The following is a 20,040-nucleotide window of genomic DNA, read 5'->3' as shown; positions in this document are numbered from 1 at the left end:
AATCTCAGATCAAGTATGTGTCGCAATACCGATTGGAACTTTTAAAAATGGAATCTTCAGACATTATCTGAAACATATTCAATCATTCATATTTAATGGCAATTGCATGGCGCAGATTGCAAGGATGTATAGTTAATGTGGTCTGAACAGAAACAAGATTTCTAAGCCAATGCACTATATGTCCAAAAACCAAAATTATTTTCGGCAAAAACTATTTCCAAGGGAGGTAGCATCATGAAACTTTGTGCAGAGACTGCTGTCGCTAAAATAAGCATTTTAAAAAAACCTGGCAATAACCGCCACCCTATTTTCTGACAATCATTTCCCGGCAATAATACACTCAACAGCTTATTTATTATACACTCAATTTTATTTAAAAAATATAAACATTCACAGCTTTTTATATAAACTGAGTTTGCCAACTGGCATACATTTTTGGTGTTTGGATTTGAACCGATTTTTTTTTTTCAACAAGCATTTACGTATGTATATGGCAAAAAAATTAAATTCCAGTTAATTTTTTGAGTTATTTTGGTGTTTTATTATAAAATTTTCTTAGAATTTGTTTATGTTTTTTTCTAAAGAGATTCGTTTTATATATTTAACAATTGTTTTTACCAATAATTAAGTCCTTATTGTGCGTGATTTTTATGATCTACGTGCTGCAAATACCAAAAGGAAAAAAATTAATATTTCCGAGAGACTTTTACAAGATCAAATCACTTAAATACATTTGAAATATGTTTAATATATGTCAATAAACAATAAACAATTTAATAAATCGGCCAATAGTGGGTGGAAGCATCGAAAATTTACCTCTGAGTAGTCGCTCAAACCGAAACACACTGATATTTTGTACATTATCAATCATTAACCACCTATTACTTAAAGCCCAGACCTGCATCCAATAGATAATCTTATCAGGCTTATATGGGAAAAATGTGAGAGAATATAACATTTCATCGAAGCCGATATTTATACATATTCTACAAGAGGTATGCAACAATAATCGGTAGAAAAGTGTCGAAAATTAGTGTAATCAATTCCAAGACGCCTGAAAGATATTCTGGCTGAATAATTATGGTTAACAGGTAACAATTTTAATATTATTTTCATACACATGGAAAAATCGATATAGTAGAAACCATAAATAGTAACACTGCGTACTCAGTTTTTCTTCATAATCTTTCTTCAGATGACCTTTTAAATGGACTTTAAAATTTCAAAGGATAAAATTGTTCGGTGCATGAAGAAGTTGATGTCTTGCTTGATTTAACATTCGAATAAACCTAAATAGAAGAAACCGAATAATCGATTAATTTGTTTTACGAATGCCAAACAAAACTACTCTAAAATTGCCATACAAAATATTACTACAATGATAAGCAATAAAAATGAAAGTAAAAGTTCAGTTCAAACATTTCTATAGTTAAAAATCAAATGACGTATCCCAATAATTTTCAATCATTCTCTTATTATGATATACATAGTTAAAATAAATAATGTTTTTTACGGTCTTTTTTATATTTTTGGGTATTACAACACCCACGACTTTATAGTACACAAAAAAAACGTTCGTTAAACTATAATAACATTTTTGCTTGGAATTTTTGTGTACAAAAATGTTTAAGTATTCTTGTCAAGTATTTCAACAAATTTTCACTTTCATTTTAAAACAAATAAAACCAACTTACCTTTAACTCGTTAACAGTTGTTGTAAAAATTATTAATCCACTGGAAAGCGCATTCAAAGCGAAGAAATGGTTTTTTCTTAAAACGAATTTAAATGCATAAAAAGTGTTACAATATGGATGGATGTTTACCTGTGGTTTTTGATGTTTTTATGATTTAATTTTTGTTTTTTTTTAATTTGTAATTTTAAACACCACGGAACTGTTACTTTTTGGTAAAAGCTATTTTTGCATACACTTTTGCTGAGTGGCGGTTGAAAAAATCAAAACAAGTTGTAGCCAACCTTACTTTACGCCTGATGCTGCTGCTGAAGATGATGATGATGATGTTGAAGCAGACGTTGGGGTCATAAACACAATACCTAAAACTGGTAAGGACCACAAGACATGGTTTACTTTTTATTGCTGATGCTGCCGATGTCTGCCGGTGAAAGGAGCAAATTTCACTTAAAATTTTGCCACACACAAAAGAAACTAAATCACTTGTTTGTTGTTTTTTGTTTAAAGGGGGTTTCTTTCTTTTATATTTTTCTTGTTAAATAACTTTTGCTTTTATTTCACTTTGAGTTTAGCTTTTTCAAAATTTGTTTAGTATTTTAAATTTTTGGTTTCTTAAAGCACTCAATTATTTATTTATTTGTATTTTATAAATAACTCCGAACGATTTAAAGTTCATTGAAACTATTTAGTTGTGTTGCCAACAAAAAGCTACAAAATTTTGAATCAAATTTGTAGTCATAGCAATTTCACGGTTAAAATTTCTTATTAAAGATGCCAACAGCAACAACAAAACAATTTTGTTGTATTTATTTGTTTTGCCAAGATACTTTCAAAAACAAAAGCAACAAATTACGTAGATTAGTTTCTTTAATGAAAATACTGGTGCAAATGAGCCAACAACTACCAAAATCGATTTGTTACTACAGTTCAGCTAAGAAAACACACAATCCCAACTCAATTATAAGAAGCTTAATGAAATTCGTATTGAAGAGAGTGAGCGCGAGATAGGGAGAGAGAGCAAAGTGATGAATTTAAAAAGAATTTTCAACACAATAAAAAATTTCGCCAAAAATTCACTTTAATCTTTTTTAAAGATTTGTTTCATCGTCTTGAATTTTAAACAAGTTTTAATAAACTGCACGCACTTAGAAATTTCCGTTCGAGGTTTGAAAATCTTCCGCTTACAACAACCGTCTTAAGTAAAATACATTTCTTTACTGTTTAAGCCACAAATCTAGAGAAAGCCAGTCTTTGGTAACAAACCAACCAACACATGCTGATGCACACACAGGCCACCAAACATAAACTTAAAGTAACGTCACGTAAATAAAGTTTACGTCAAAATAACAACTGTAAACTTAGTTTAAGAGAGTTAAAAAAAGAGTGTGCGTACGACAATAAATCTCTCTTTATACTGGTAAATATTAGTTTTATATTTTTAAAGTTTTTAACAAAAAACTATTTACAACAAGTACTGGCTGCTGCTGCATTTTATGGCACTTGTTGCTGTTTGACATTGTCGCTTGGCCTTAACACAGCGGCTTTTAGATAAAATAAATGTGTGACATTGTTAGATTTTTTAATTTTTGAAACAAAATTCCATGTAATTTGTTTAAACTTATTATGCATTTATTAGTATTAACTTTGGCTTGTTTGTGTAACAATTAATTATATGTATTATAAAAGAGAAATATGTAATTAAATTTTGAAAAAATTAAAATATTATGTAACTTGATTAAGTTGTTAAAATGTTATTTGCTCATATTAAAATGAGTTTTATGAAGTTGATATTAAATATTTTATAAAAAAAGTAATTGTCATTTAGTTAAGTGTATAGATAGTATAACATTTTTATTGACTTTAACACAATGCAGCGGAACGGACAGCAACCCAGCAAAAAAAAATTCCTAGAAACAGAAGAAAAACTATACGAAAATAATGAAAAATAGCATCGGAAATAATGAATGTAACAAAACTGTCTCAGAATAAATGTTCTTATTTAATTTCTATTCATTGATACTGATGTAGTTGTTTCTATTATTGTAATGCAACATTTCTTTGATGTCCTTTTAAAGTTCATAATGTAAAAAAATATATCTTTTAACAAATTGGTTTAAAAAGTACAACAATTCAGACATTAATGTCTACGTTTTTCAGAATTTGAAATATTTTGCTAAGACTAAAATCTTATTTAAAAGTGCGAATAGATTTCTATTGTATTTATACCCTACACCACCATAGTGGGGAGGGTATTATGCGTTTGTGCAGATGCTTGTAACGGCCAAATTAGTCTAAAACCCACCTTAAAGTATACCGATCGACTCAGAATCACTTTCTGAGTCAATTAAACGATGTCCGTCCGCCCGTCCGTCTGGCTGGATGGCTGTCCATTAGGGTTCTATAAGTCGATTGTTCGATTGTTCGAACAATCGACTATTTCCTGAAAAAAGTCGAAAAGTCGAAATCGACTTTTTGGTCGGAAAAAAGTCGAACAATCGATTATGTTATCTCAAAAGTCGAATAGTCGAAAATAGTCGAATAGTCGATAAAAGTCGACTTTTTAGATTGTTAAAAAAATATTGGACTTGCATTTTTTGTAGTGTATGCTAATATATGTAAATAATAAATAAATAAATGTTTATAAAATAAAGCTTTTTTCTACACAAAATTCTTACAACATTATTCTAACTATTATCGCCTTGATAAATTTCATTTTTATTGCTAAACTTTACAAAAGGCGCATCAATAAATGTAGAAACTATGTATTTTTTACAAGAAATGGTAAAAAGTTGAAAATAGTCGGAAAGTCGAAAATAGTCGAAAAAAGTCGAAAAGTCGATTAACTAAAAAGTCGAAAGTTCGAAAAGTCGACTTTTCATAAACTACCAAAAGTCGAAAGTTCGAAAAGTCGACTTTTTAAAAAACGGAAAAAGTCGAAAGGTCGAAAAGTCGACTTTTTGTTTCAGCTATAGAACCCTACTGTCCATGTGCGCAAAGTACAGGTCACAATTTTGAAAATATTTCGATTATATTTGGCACATACAATTATTTCAATCAGACTATTATTTCAGACTATTATTTCTAATGTCCTCCCGAATTTGGACTTTATTCATCATAAATGTTTAATTCTATAGGTAGCTATCTATATATCGAAAGCATTTCATAATCGGTCTGCACATGAAATTCTACACAAATAACTTTCATATAGACTTAAATAATACAACTTAATTTCATTGCGATCGGTCCATAATTAGTCATAGCTCCCATATAATCAACTCTTCCGGAAATCATTCACCAAAATAAATTTTTGAAATTTTATGATTAAACAAGTAAGAGAGCTATATTCGGCTGTGCCGAATCTTATATACGCTTCACCAAATTATACTTCAAAATACAAATTTTAAATATATTTAAGTAAACAAAATTTTTTTTCTAAAGTTTTTTTTCGTTTTTGGAACGTTTTTTTTTGGAAAAAAATTTTGTTTGGTAAAAAAAAAATCGGGTTAAAAAATATTTTTTCCGATTTTGACCCATTGTAGGTCCAACTTACTATGGTATTATATACGTCGATGCAAAGGTCTTTGAGATATCTATCATTAGATATCCATATTGTCTATATTAATGACTTAGTAATCCAGATATAGGTCAAAAATCGAGGTTGTCCTGGTTTTTTCCTCATATCTCAGCCATTTGTGGACCGATTTTGCTGATTTTAAATAGGAAACTTCTCGGAAGCATGTCTGACAGATTTATTGAAGATTTGGACTCCGAATATCTGGGATCTTCAGAAAATTGATTTCAACAGACAGACGTGCATGGCGTAATCTACTCCGCTATCTATAAGGATCCAGAATATATATACTTTATAGGGTCGGAAAATTATATTGTGGAAATTACAAACGGAATGACAAACTTATAAAAATGTAGTAGATAGAGTATACAAATTATTCGATTTTTCTCTTGTTCGAATAATTCGAATAAGACATTTTAACTTGTTCGAATTTTAATTTTTTTTAAAAAGTAAAGAATTTTTTTTAACAAGTAAAGAATGAAGTTTTGATGTAGGTTTTTTAATATTCTATTGTTAAATAAAAAGAAAAAATAACGTTAATGTTAACAATTCAATTACCATCATTTAATTTTCATCAGAAATATTCTGATCAGATTCCCTCCCGAACAATCTACAAAACAATTGACTAGCAAACATTTTAGTTTCCGTTTTGGAGCTATGCTTTAAAAAATGTTAGCTAATTTGACATGATCCTGAGTTCAAGTACAATATAAACGTATTAAGTACTTTTTATGTCGTTCATTAATTCGGTTTTTAAAACGAGTAACTAATTCTTTAGTAAATGAATTATTGACTTTTTCTAAATTATTTATAACCAATTATTATTATACACTCAAGCTCTATCAACGTTACCGAATCTTTGCTTAATAATGTGGTCTTAGGGAGTTACAAAAATCTGCCCAAAGTTTGATATCATTGTCAGTCAACGTGGCTAATTTGAAATCAGAAAGTGCATGATTGACGCAGTTATAAATACGCAAAAAGTTTATTACAATGTTAGACAAAGATGTCCAACGATGTTTAACACCATGTATAAGACGAACTCCATGTTTTTCTTGCAACAAAACGTAAGTTTGCAATATTTTGTGTTTATCATTATATTTATTAAATATTTTGCAACACTTCCATACGCTGTTAATAAGATCACTTATATTTTTAGATTATGGCCTTCGTCTATGTCAACGTAGTCATTATAAATGTCATCCTCAATGTCACTTTCGACGACCGTTTTAAAATCATATTCGCCATCACTTTCAACACCACTTTAATCAATATTAATATTTTGACTATTAATGACGATTGTGCTAATATTTCACCAGCATGTCCCGTTATGTTTAGACCCTAAAATTTCTGTTTCGAAATCAATTCTAAAATCATTCAGCCGTTTTTACTAAATAACAAATATTTTATTCCGTACCTTTTATTTCATTGGTTCAAGTCCTAAATTAATCATTTTTAAAGAATTGCTTTTAGAATTGTAACTCTTGCAATTATAATTACATATTTATAGAAGGAGCTATCGGACCACTCATCTATATTGATAGAAAGACTCCCTTTATCTTTAGTTTTTGTAGAATTTCAGAAACAATACAATTTTTATTAGTCATTATTACTTTTTATACCCTACACCACCATAGTGGGGAGGGTATAATGCGTTTGTGCAGATGCTTGTAACGGCCAAAAATATTATTCGGTGTCCGTCCGTCTGGCTGGCTGTCCATGTAAACCTTGTGCTCAGAGTACAGGTCGCAATTTTGAAGATATTTCGAGCAAATTTGGTACATATTATTTTTTCTGCCTATTGAAACTGGCTGAAATCGGTTCATTATTTCATCTAGCCCCAATACAAATGTGCTTCCGAAATTGGACTTTATCGGTCATAAATGTTTAATTTATATATGTATCTCCACAAATTCCGCTACAAATAAGTTTTATATATACAAAATTCATGTCACCAAATTTTGTTACGATCGGTCCATAATAAGTCATAGCTCCCATATAGATTCCCTTCCGAAAATCACTTTAACGTGCATAAATCGCATAAAAATGTTGATATACACACACAATTCTACATAGTTAACTTTAATATAGACATAAATGACGTGACCTAATTTCATGGTGATCGGTCCATAATTGGTCATAGCTCCCATATAAGGCCCACTTCCGAAAATCACTCAAAAATATAAATTATTGAAATTTTAAAAGAAAAATGTTTTTGCTCTTTTACTTAGTGTAGGGTATTATATGGTCGGGCTTGACCGACTATACTTTCATACTTGTTTTAAATTTGGAATTGTGAAAAATTTTAAGCAATTTATTAAATTTAAATATATATGTATGTACATTTATTCGTTTCATTCGATTATTCTACATAAAATTGTTCGAATTATTCTTTATTCGAAATTGGTAATTATTCGAATAATTATTCGTGAGAAATTATTATCGAACGATCATTACTCGAACGAATACCAGGTTGCAACTGTTTGTTAGTGCAATAATTTTGGAATTGAAAGTGAGCGATAATTTAAGCAACTTTGCAGTGCTAGATGCAAATTAGGTAACAGCTGATATACAGAATTATTGGTCGTGAAAATTTGCAAAAAGTTGTTTTTTGAAATTGTCTTAAAATCCAGAACAATTATTATTTCATCTGGCGTCAACTTTTGGTTGGGTTTTTCTCTTTTCAAATTTTTTTATTTAGAGTTGTCGGCTCCATAACATGACTTTTCTTTGACGATTTTAAATTATTGTTTAAAAAAAATGGTAGCTGTTCGAGTATTAGTGACGCAATACACATAGCAAAAAAGCTATATAGTTTTACTATTGCACTAAAGCAATGATGTGACAACTGCAATTCTGTGTATTTTGTTATTGGATTGCAAACAAAATGGTACATTATTTTGCATTTGCACTTTCGCAAGACCATATGCATTAAACACTGAACTCCGCTAATATTTCACAGCATTCGCATTTTTCGTAATTCATTGCTACTATTGATATTATTGGAAAATGCTGAAAAAAATAAAATTTCATAAATACAATGAATTGCCATTTCTCATCCCTGTTTGTCATCTGTACTGAAATATTGCATTTATTTTAAAGAAAAAAATAACAATATTTTTAAAGTAAAAAAACATTTCTATGAAATGCTAAAAGGATTTTAAAGAACATATAAATACTAGGGTATTCAATCGATTAGCCGTTAATCGGTTAACCGATTAATTTTAACTGTTCGGTTAACTTTTCGAATAATTCAAAATTCCCGATTTTCAAATAACAAATAAACCGATTAATTTGTGTCGATTAACCGAAATTTCTTTTTTTGCACTTTAACATATTTTTTTGTATTTCTTTCTCCGTTTTAATTCAAATTAAAATTAAATTCAATTTAAAGTAAAATTACATATTTTTTTCCATCATATATAACAACTGACATATTTAATTTACATGTATTTGTCGGATAAGAACACGATAATAGGCGAAACTTGAGACACTACTCAAACGAGTTTTTTATTAGAACTTATCGAAATTATTATAAGTATTCAAAATCTAATAAAATATAAAAAGGACTCCAATAGTATAATAGAAGATTTTATATGCTTAGAAAAAACTAAAAAAAAATAACTGAGATATTGGTTATTCTTTATCATGCCATCCATACTTTCGATTTCTCCAACATCTACAATCAGCTTGAGAGTTTTTTCCAAGTCGAGTTTATTTATTTTTTGGTTGAATTTTTTTGTTTTGTTTATTTTTAATGTTTTTGTTCTTTTTATTAATAAAATACTTAAATAAGTACACAAAATTCGTGGTTTTCGTATCAGTTTATAATTTAAATAGAAATTATTTGATTAATCGAATAATTTAAAATTAACCGATTAAATCTAAACCCCGATTAATTATTTGCACGATTAACCGATTAAACCAGAAACCCGATTAATTGAATACCCTAGTAACTACATACATACTCAATTCAAAGTCAATAATATCCAGTCAGTGTAAACAGCTACACAATGTAAAATGTTCAAGTCTAAATGCTTTAAAAAATAGCTCCTAAAGTGCAATACAAATGCACAGAAAAATAGATGAAAAATTGCAGTTTAAACTGACAACAGTAGCTTAGACATGTGCAAAAAGTACGAGCATGTAAAATATTTTTATAGAATGCATACATATGTGACTTGTATTTGTTTTTAAAAATCTGTCAGTGATGGGATGTGTGGCACTTTTTATACTTTTCAAAATAAATCTATAAATCAATCAAGTTTTCTTTTTTGAGCAATAATTTAAAAATAATGATGGAAGTACAATTGTACTTGTTCCGTTAAAATTGGATTTCAAAAGTACTATTTATTAAGCACTATTTCAAGGCAGAAAATATAATCAAAAGTGTTGTATTCCCTTTGAATTCATATTTCTACTTAACATTTTCGCGCTTACGAACATATTAAAAGCAATTATTTCTTAATTTAATTTAAGTAAATTTAATTGAAATGTCATTAAAATGGAAATGTTCATATATAAACGATACGTGGAAAAGTATCTTGTTTTGATGCCCTGATTGCACACAACATTTAAATTTTTCTTTATTTTATATAATGTATAATAACAATATTTGTTTATAGTCTTTTGGTTTATTGTCTTTATTATATTATTATTTTTAATTTTTATGTTTTATTAATGCTGTCATTTTTAATAACAATCAAAATGTTTTTAAGTAAATCCAATGCAATTAATTATGATAGTAAATTCGAGTAGTACTGTTTGCAATTTAAGAAAAATGCATGATATTATCAGTAGTAACTACAAAAAGGTTTTAAAATTTGTCATATGAATGCAAGAAGCTTAAATAACACTAAAGTTGACTACCTTAACAACATTTTTTCCAACTGTAAGGAGGATGTTTGCGTAACTGAAACATGGATTGATCCTGAAAACGATGATGATATGTATAAACTTTTAAACTTTAATATGATACGTCATGACAGAAGAACGGGTTCGAGGATTGGAGGTATTGCTATCTATTTTAAAAAGGGCTTATGATCAACATTTATTTTCAAATCCGAAACAAACTAAGGTTTTTTTTACTTTTAACACAAGTATTAATTGATTTTTTTTATCAAGTTACCTTTGAAAAGTATGTCAGTTGTTATGTTTAATGTCAATTATGTTCATTTGTTGTTAATCTGATTAAGATGAGTGACTTGGTCCCACAAAAAGTTGGCCAAACAATCAAAGGTCTCCCGTTAATCAGTTTCCAATGTTATTAAACAGTATCGGTTCATGTAGAACGAATGGTCCACATGATATTTCTAAAGCCAACAAATAGAACGCATTTTCAAAAAAGCTCCCAACACATCCTGTAGGAAAGCAGTCCGGTTAGCTCAGTACTCGGACTATTTGGTACGAAAAGTTAAAGCCAATGCAGGTTTAAAAACATACATGGCTCAAAAAGTTCCTGACTCTGCTAAAAATTTGAAGGCCAAAGACAGAGCACGGAAATTGAAGTCAAATTTTATACAAATAATATATCTGGATTACGAAACGTACGTATGGACACATTTTCGTAGCCTTCTTAATGTGTCTACATATTTTTGACCTGCCTGGAGCTAAGGCCAGTTTAGAGGTATTGGGACCTTGTTGAAATATAATTGAAGAGCACATAAAAGGTGTCCAACAGTGTGGTAGATATTAAACGGAGATGAACTAACTGTTCGAACAAAGTAACTGAAAGCTCTATAAAAACCAAAATTGATTACAAAGAAAAAATTGGAGTTATCTCGCTTTTTGTTGTTGTTTTGTAGTGATGAGCAAAAACGTTTAGTCCAATTTATCACAAGAAAAAGCTATAAGTCCCTATAAAAGTACAGTTTAACCCTTTCTCTCATATTGTTCAATAACATATATTAAAACAAATAAGAAAAAATGTTCGGTCAAGCCCAACCAATTAATACCCTACACTAAGTAAATGAGCAAAATTATTTTTCTTTAAAAATTTCAATAATTTATTTTCGGAAGAGGGTCTTATTTGGGAGCTATGATTAATTATGGACCGATCGCCATGAAAGTTATTTGCGGTGAATTTTATGTGTATACCAACATTTTTAAGAGAATTATGCTCATTAAAGTGATTTTTGGAGGCGGGCCTTATATGGGAGCTATGACTAATTATAGACTGATCGGCATGAAATTAGGTGATATGATCTCCATAGTATAAAGTATTTCGGGAGGACATTTGTATGGGTGCTAGGGGAAATAATGGGCCGATTTCAGCCAGTTTCAATAGGCTTCGTCCTTGGGCCTAAAAAAGTCATAAACAAAAAGAGATTCTGAGTCTGTCGGTATAATTTAAGGTGGGTGTTACACTAATATTTTTGGGCGATACAAACATCAGCAATACAAAACGCATAATACCCTCCCCACTATGGTGGTGTAGGGTATAAAAAGTCATCCTCGTACAAGTTGCTAGGGTCAATTATAAAGAGTGTCTATCATATTTGACACAGGATTTTAGAAAAAATTAATTTATGATTACAGGGTCAAATGTTTCTCCACATGTCTCTTGGCGAATTGTTAGTGTTATGTTTAGTTTGAGTCGATTAAACGATGTCCGTCTGGCTGGCTGGTTGGCTGGCTGTCCATGTAAACCTTGTGCGCAGAGTACAGGTCGCAATTTTGAAGATATTTCGATAAAATTTGGTACATATAATTTTTGTCGGCCCAAGGACGAAGCCTATTGAAACTGGCTGAAATCGGTCCATTATTTCACCTAGCCCCCATACAAATATCCTCTCGAAATTGGACTTTATCGGTTATAAGTCTTTAATTTATATACAGTAGCCCAATAAAGTCTACATACAGGAATTCAAATTATATTTCCTTCGGTGAAAGCTGTATTTGTAAGTTAAAAGTAATGAAATATATTTGTTAAAAAAATAAATTCACACTAAAAAAAATTAAAACAACATCACTTAAGTCGGGTTTAGCAACATTTCCTATCACGTTCAAAAATTTCACCGTTATTAGAATTTTTGATTCTGAGTCAAATAACGAATTTGTTTTTTGGTTTTTTGGGCTTTAATGTTCAAAATATTATGAAACTTAATAGCCCCGCCCACCCAAAAGTAGGCGTGACCGAGAATACATTTTTCGACATTTTACTCAGAATCAATAACTCTAATAACGGTGAACTTTTGGGAGTTATTTGAATTTTTATTTCCCTAAAATCGACATAAGACATGTATTATTATATACCTCATAAAAAAAACTAAAAAAACTGCTTTAAATTAAAGTAACATAATAATTTTTCCTGTATGTAGACTTTCTTGGGCTACTGTATGTATCTACACAAATTTCGCTCCAAATAAGTTTTATATATACAAAATTCATGTCACTAAATTTTGTTACGATCGGTTCATAATTAGTCATAGATCCCATATAGACCCGCTTCCGAAAATCCCTTTAACGTTCTTAAATCACTTAAAAATGTTGGTATATTCACAAAATTCAACATAAATAACTTTCATATAGACATAAATCACACGACCTAATTTTATGGTGATCGGTCCATAATTGGTCATAGCTCCCATATAAGGCCCACTTCCGAAAATCACTCACGAATATAAATTATTGATATTTTAAAAGAAAAATGTTTTTGCTCATTTACTTGGTGTATGGTATTATATGGTCGGGCTTGACCGACCATACTTTCTTACTTGTTATATTTTACTGTTGAGAAAGTAAGAAAATCTATTATGGCTATTAAGTCGACGGCAGTTGGTTATAATGGAATTAACATTAAGTTTATTAAACTGATACTACCTTTTGTGTTACCATGTATAACACATATATTTAGCCATAAGATTACCAATGTAATTTATTGGTCGATACCGGCAGATTATCGACCAATAAACATTCTTTCATAAATCTCTAAATCATTTGAACTCCTGATTACCAATCAGATTTAACAAAAAAAACTTCTAAATGAAGCTCTGTTGGGTTATCGTGCTGGAAGGAGCTGCTGTACAGCAATGCTTAATGTCTTAAAAGACTTATAGCCAATTATTGTTCCATTGTTTTCCCTTTACAATATACTAGGGCATGTTTGATAATACACGCAATCTAATTGGGCAATGCATTCTTCCCACTAAATTTTATTAATAACGGATCACCACAACTTTTAAAGAAATTATATATGTTTTCAAAAAGCGATCCAAATCGTATTTATTTTCTGAAAAGTAGATTTTGGGACGTTTTTTACATACATTTTTCAACCGAATATAAATGTTGAAAAATCAACACTGCCATCTCTCTCTGCATTGTGAATTTATTTATTCTTTCTTCTTTATTTTGCTACACAAATGGTTGGCTAGAGAAAAATGTTCAACTACTTTTATTGACAAAACTACAAATCAGCAATGGAAAACAGAAGTTTCATAGAAGATGTATTATTATTGAACTAAAAATATTGAAATTGCAAAGAGAGTTTACTTTTCGAACTAGTAGTACATTTTTTAATATTTGGAGTTTTAAAATTAACAGAAAATTTAAAATAAACCTACAATACTATTAAATATTCCATCCCTGATAGAGATATTATAGGAAGATATTATAAACATTTTTTAATTCTTATAATCAGATTTTATTGGATTGAAAAGAATGAATGGGCTGAGGAGTAAGTCAGTAGGTTGGTTGTTTGGCTGGTTGTACTCGTGTGTTCATTCAGCTTCTATTCACGTAATCATTGTGATGAACATTCTGTGCAGCATTGTCAACTTTTAAATTAAAAAAAAGCTTATCTTTCGCAAAAAAGCACCAAAAACTAATATGACTTTGTTTAAAGATAAATTGTCTGTCAAAGTACAAATTTTATTAAAATTAATCAAACTTCATCAAAATACGTGCAATAAAACTCGGTGATATGTTAAATTTTTAATAAAAACAATGTTCATAAAATTCTTAGATGTATTTACAATGTAGAGTACTTGGGATGGTAATGTGGTAACAGAGCACATTAGAATAAATCAAGAACAAAATACATACCACTTTAGGATATTCAAATTATTCGATTTTTCTCTTGTTCGAATAAAACGAATAATTGGAATTAGAGATTTTAACTTGTTCGAAAATTTCGATCACACGCTTAAAATTAATCGAATTATTTGAATAATTTAATTTTTTTTTTTAAAAAGTAAATAATGAATTTTTGATGTAGGTTTTTTAATATTTTATTGTTAAAGAAAAACAATTCAAGTTCTAAATTAAACATGTTGAAAGACCTGTTTTTAGAATTGTAACTTCTTGCAGTAATAACATTGTCCAACAAATTGAGACTTTTTGATTGGAACAGAATAGCGACCCTATAATTCTGGAATGGCATGTTGAGTAGATCATTTTTGTAGAATAAACTGATAGTCCTTTTGATCGAAGGTAGCATTATACTAACTGAAAGAAATTTGTAAGTTAATATCTGAGAGAATTCTTATTCCCAGAGTTATATTGTGGAATTTTATGGGGATTATTTTTGTGGAAGATCTTAACCCCCTATCTCCTGTCTTTAGGGATCAATTTGACCCCTTTTTCGATAAAACCGAAAAAATCCTTTCGAAAAGGACATTTAAGGATTAAAATATTTTACGAAATTTTTTGCCGTAAAATTTCAAAAGTTGTAAACGCTTAATTAGCAAAATTACACGCCATATCAGGTCCCACATTTTTTAAAAACATCTCCAAAAATCCAAATATGATCCGAATGAGTTGAAATTTAAAATATAAATAGTTCTATATTTGCAATAAAATTTCGAATACAATAAAAATAACATGCTGACAGTTATCTCATCCCTATAAAAAGTTACACGCATCCAAAGTTGGAACATGAAAAAATGGCCGTATTTTGCTGATGGACAGTGTAATTATGATCTACTCAATGCTGTTGGAGAGTGTAATTATATTTTTCTAGAAGGAGCTATCGAACCACTCATCTACAGTGATCGAAAGACTCCCTTTATCTTTAGTTATTTGTCGAATTTCAGAAACAATACAATTTTTGTAAATCATTATTACTTATTTAAATTTGGAAGTATGAAAAATTGCAGCGCATTTAATAAATTTAAATATGTATGTACATTTATTCGATTATTCTACATAAAACTGTTCGAATTATTCGTTATTCGAAAACGGTAATTTTTAAATTGTTCGAATATCTATTGGTAAGAAATTATTCGATTAATCGAACTATCATTATTCGAATGAATACCCTAGTAAATGTTTAAATTGATATTGCTTTACATTTTTATTAGTTTTGGAATAATGAATAATGCCCATAATTTCAACAAATATATATCTATCAGTATAGTTAGTTACGTATGTGGTAAAAATATTTGGTTATTTTTTCCTATATACATTGATTTGAAAATAATATTAAGTTAACTTCTAAGTAAATTTATCTGCTGGTTATTTTATACCATAGCTACATATATCTATTTGTTGAAATTGCGGATATAAATTGAATATAAAAGTATGGTTGGTCAAAACCGTGCGCTAACTCAATATAGTTTCGCATCCAAATTTTTAAAAAGCACTAAAAACAATGCTAAATGCACTGAGTTGACAACTCTGATTCTGTGGGTATCAGTTTAGTTACTCTAGCTGCATTCACACATGTATGCTTCATTTATAGAATTTTGTTTTTATACCCTTCACCACGAATGGTAAGGATATATGTTTTTATCATTCGTTTGTAACCCTATAAATTTCATATGTATATATAGGTATATTAATGTGGGCGAAAACATAATTTTGTTTAAATTTGAGTGAATTTCATTCATGATTTTGCATTGCATTGTGCTGATGTGTGTAACGCCCAATAATATTAGTCTAACATCACTTTCACACCAGCGAAACTGGTTGAAATCGGTCCATTATTTCACCTAACCCCCATACAAATTTTCCCCCAAATAGGACTTTAGAAGTTATAAATGTCTGATTTATATAAGTATCCACAAATAAGTTTTGTATAAAACAAAAAAGAAATTAACCATAGCTCCCATTTAAGGCCCAATTCCGAGAAACACTTCAACGACGATAAATGTCTTGAAAATGTTGGTATCCAAATAAAATTCATGGCACCAAATTTTATGACCATCGATCCATAATTAGTCATAAGGACCGAAAATCATTTTTACATGCATAAATCTTTTACAAGTACTGATATCGAGTTAAAAATTAACTAACATTTTTTTATGCACAAAAATTACGCTACTAAATTTTTCGACAATCGGTCCTTAATAGGTCATAGTTCCGATTACATAGGGCTACACTCAAAAATGACCAAGCGCAGGTTGTAGGTGTAGCTGAGTGTATTACAAAACCGGTTTTAAAAGTTCCAATACACACTTAAATTTCCGAGATATAGGCAAACTCATAATTTTTGGACCTGCAAATTTAAATTCTTAACTCAGTCATTATATAACCGATTTAACCAAATTATTTTTAGTTTAGGTTAAAGTTTGTCAAAATATTGCTATTGTATTTAGTTTTTAAAATATTCACGAATGATCTTGAATGTTCAAAATCTGTTGGGATAAAAGTATCATGCAAACTTTTATTTTATTTGAGATATATTTGAGATATTGTGTGTTTTTTATATAAGAAATCGTTTTTTTTTTCAGATATATAAGTGATCACAGATCGAGCTCCTTTTTTTGATTAAACTCCTATTGGCCAATTATTAATGATTTAAGATATTGTGAGTTTTTATATAAGTTATCCAATTTTAGTCCTAAATATGAGTGATCACAGATCGATGTAATTTGCCAAATTGGTGAACCCGTTTTCTGATTTTGGATAAATCGAAAAAAGTGAGCAATTTAAAAAAAAAATTGTCTAAATCGGTCCGGTCGTTTTCTACTGATGCAATTACCAACGAACGACATTTGATTTTTATTTATATAGATTCTAAATTCCATCTTTTCCGTAAGTTAGCACAATTCTTACACAGTGTTTTATATTATGTATATCAAATGAAAGTTAATTCAAAGATTGCATTTTTTACCCATATCTTTTTCCAAAAATACTTAAACCATTAGAAACACGAGTAGAAAACAATTTTACAATTTTTTTTTTTTACTAAAGTCTACAAAGGTGAAGGGTATATACAATTCAGCACAGACGAATAATGTTATTTTGAACGCTGTTTTGCTTGTACATACGATATGTTGCTGTATCTGAAGAAATACATACATATATACATTAGAGTGACAGCCGATTTTTTTTTTAGATTTCAAAGAGTGCCGGGTGGAATATTGTGACACTAGGCCTAAATGTTAAGTGCTGAAAATTTGAGCCAAATCGGGCAACGATTTCTGGACGCGCATCGAGGTCAAAGTTCAGATATATGCAAAATTTTACTGTTAATATGGAATAAATAGGTGAAACTCGTTAACTTTCTGCATTGTTTTCTAGAAATATGTAGATTTATTTATATTAATGAATATTACATTAAAAAAAAATTTTGGAAATTAACCCTGTATCTCCTTTGGTTCAAAATGACCCAAAAACTGTATTATCGCTAAAATTAGAGAAAAATGCAAATTTTTCAGTTTTTGAAAAAATTTTGCTACTAAATAAATACTTTTGCAATTGAATGCAAAAGAATCGAAATATGTACGTAATTATCGTTGTAATGAGATATAAATGACAAAATTTGATTAAAAAATTTTAAAGTTATTACAAATTCGCCAGACCATTAATGTGTTTCAGGCCACTTGAACAAAAAATTTAGGAAAAAAATTAAGATATTTCGAGGAAAATTAAAATAAATGCTCATTTTTACTTAAAATATGTCCATATTTACTTGTATATGAGTTTTTGTCTTCGTAGGGTACCGTTAACCTATTTGGAAGGATGGCCAAAAAAAATAATTTTTTTTAACGGCTGTTTCAAAACTCCATTTTCAAATTTTGTTAAACAAATTTCAGATTTTTTCGATCATCACATTGGGGTTTATTGAGATCAAAATAGGGAATAAAAAAATTTTGCGTTTTTCAAGAAAAACTAATTTTTTGTCCATATTTAGGCGAATGAGTCCAATTTCCTTACTGTTATAAATTTTAAGTAAAACCAATTCATAATATTATAGTCCTTGTAATTTTAAATATGTTCTGAAAGATTTACCAAAATCGGAAAACGATAACCTTTGAATCGTGAAAGTCAAAGGTCAAATTTTTCAATATTTGGAATTTCTAATGAAAATATAGCGAAATGTTATATATTTTTGGTCCGAGGAGGTATTGACATAATTTTTTCATATTTTTATTCCCTATTTTGATCTTAATAAACCCCAATGTGATGATCGAAAAAATCTGAAATTTGTTTAACAAAATTTTTAAAAATTTGAAAATGGAGTTTTGAAACAGCCGTTAAAAAAAATAATTTTTTTTGGCCATCCCTCCGAATAGGTTAACGGTACCCTACGAAGACAAAAACTCATATACAAGTAAATATGGACATATTTTAAGTAAAAATTAGCTTTTATTTTAATTTTCCTCGAAATATCTTAATTTTTTTCCTAAATTTTTTGTTCAAGTGGCCTGAAACACGTTAATGGTCTGGCGAATTTGTAATAACTTTAAAATTTTTTAATCAAATTTTGTCATTTATATCTCATTACAACGATAATTACGTACATATTTCGATTCTTTTGCATTCAATTGCAAAAGTATTTATTTAGTAGCAAAATTTTTTCAAAAACTGAAAAATTTGCATTTTTCTCTAATTTTAGCGATAATACAGTTTTTGGGTCATTTTGAACCAAAGGAGATACAGGGTTAATTTCCAAAATTTTTTTTTAATGTAATATTCATTAATATAAATAAATCTACACATTTCTAGAAAACAATGCAGAAAGTTAACGAGTTTCACCTATTTATTCCATATTAACAGTAAAATTTTGCATATATCTGAACTTTGACCTCGATGCGCGTCCAGAAATCGTTGCCCGATTTGGCTCAAATTTTCAGCACTTAACATTTAGGCCTAGTGTCACAATATTCCACCAGGCACTCTTTAAAATTTTAACAAATATTTTTTTCCATACAACTGATTGTCACTCTAATATACATACATTCAATGGTTTATACTATTGGTATCCATATGAACTTGTATTATTATTTTTTTTTTTACTGAACAACGGATTTTTCATGCTCTTTTGTTTTCTTTATGGTCTTAGTTTTTAGTAGTACTCTTACCAGAATCAAATGAATGTTACATAAACTGTCACTGTGTTTAAATGTTTAAATTTAAATAGTAATTTTTCTTTTAGCTATAATACCTACCGTTAACTTAGTGTGCAGACGTGCTAAGTCCCATTTCACAAATTTTACAGACAAATAACGTTCTAAAATCCTTTGCTTTAAATATTTTTTAAATCAGTTTTATTGATCATTTGGTGTGCGTTTAAAAGAAGTGCGTTGGTGACTTTTAGCACACTTTCTATTGCTTATTGTGTATTTTTTAGAGGACTTATCATATTTTCTTATAACTGATTTTCTTTATTTTTATCGGTTTAACGTATATGCTGTCACTAGAGTTGCTCTCAAAAGGCAATGGAGGAACGTCTTTGATATCAATAGTTCAGATAATAGTAAATTTCAAAATTATCCAATACATATTTCATTAAAAAATGAGATTAACGTTTTTTGGTTAAAATAATCTTATAATTAAAACAAGATTGACCTAATATATATTCAATTGTACTTGACTGTTGGGTTCCTAATCGGG

The sequence above is a fragment of the Calliphora vicina genome, chromosome 1 (assembly GCF_958450345.1).
Source record: "Calliphora vicina chromosome 1, idCalVici1.1, whole genome shotgun sequence".
Classification (NCBI taxonomy): domain Eukaryota; kingdom Metazoa; phylum Arthropoda; class Insecta; order Diptera; family Calliphoridae; genus Calliphora; species Calliphora vicina.
This window is presented reverse-complemented; position numbering follows the sequence as displayed.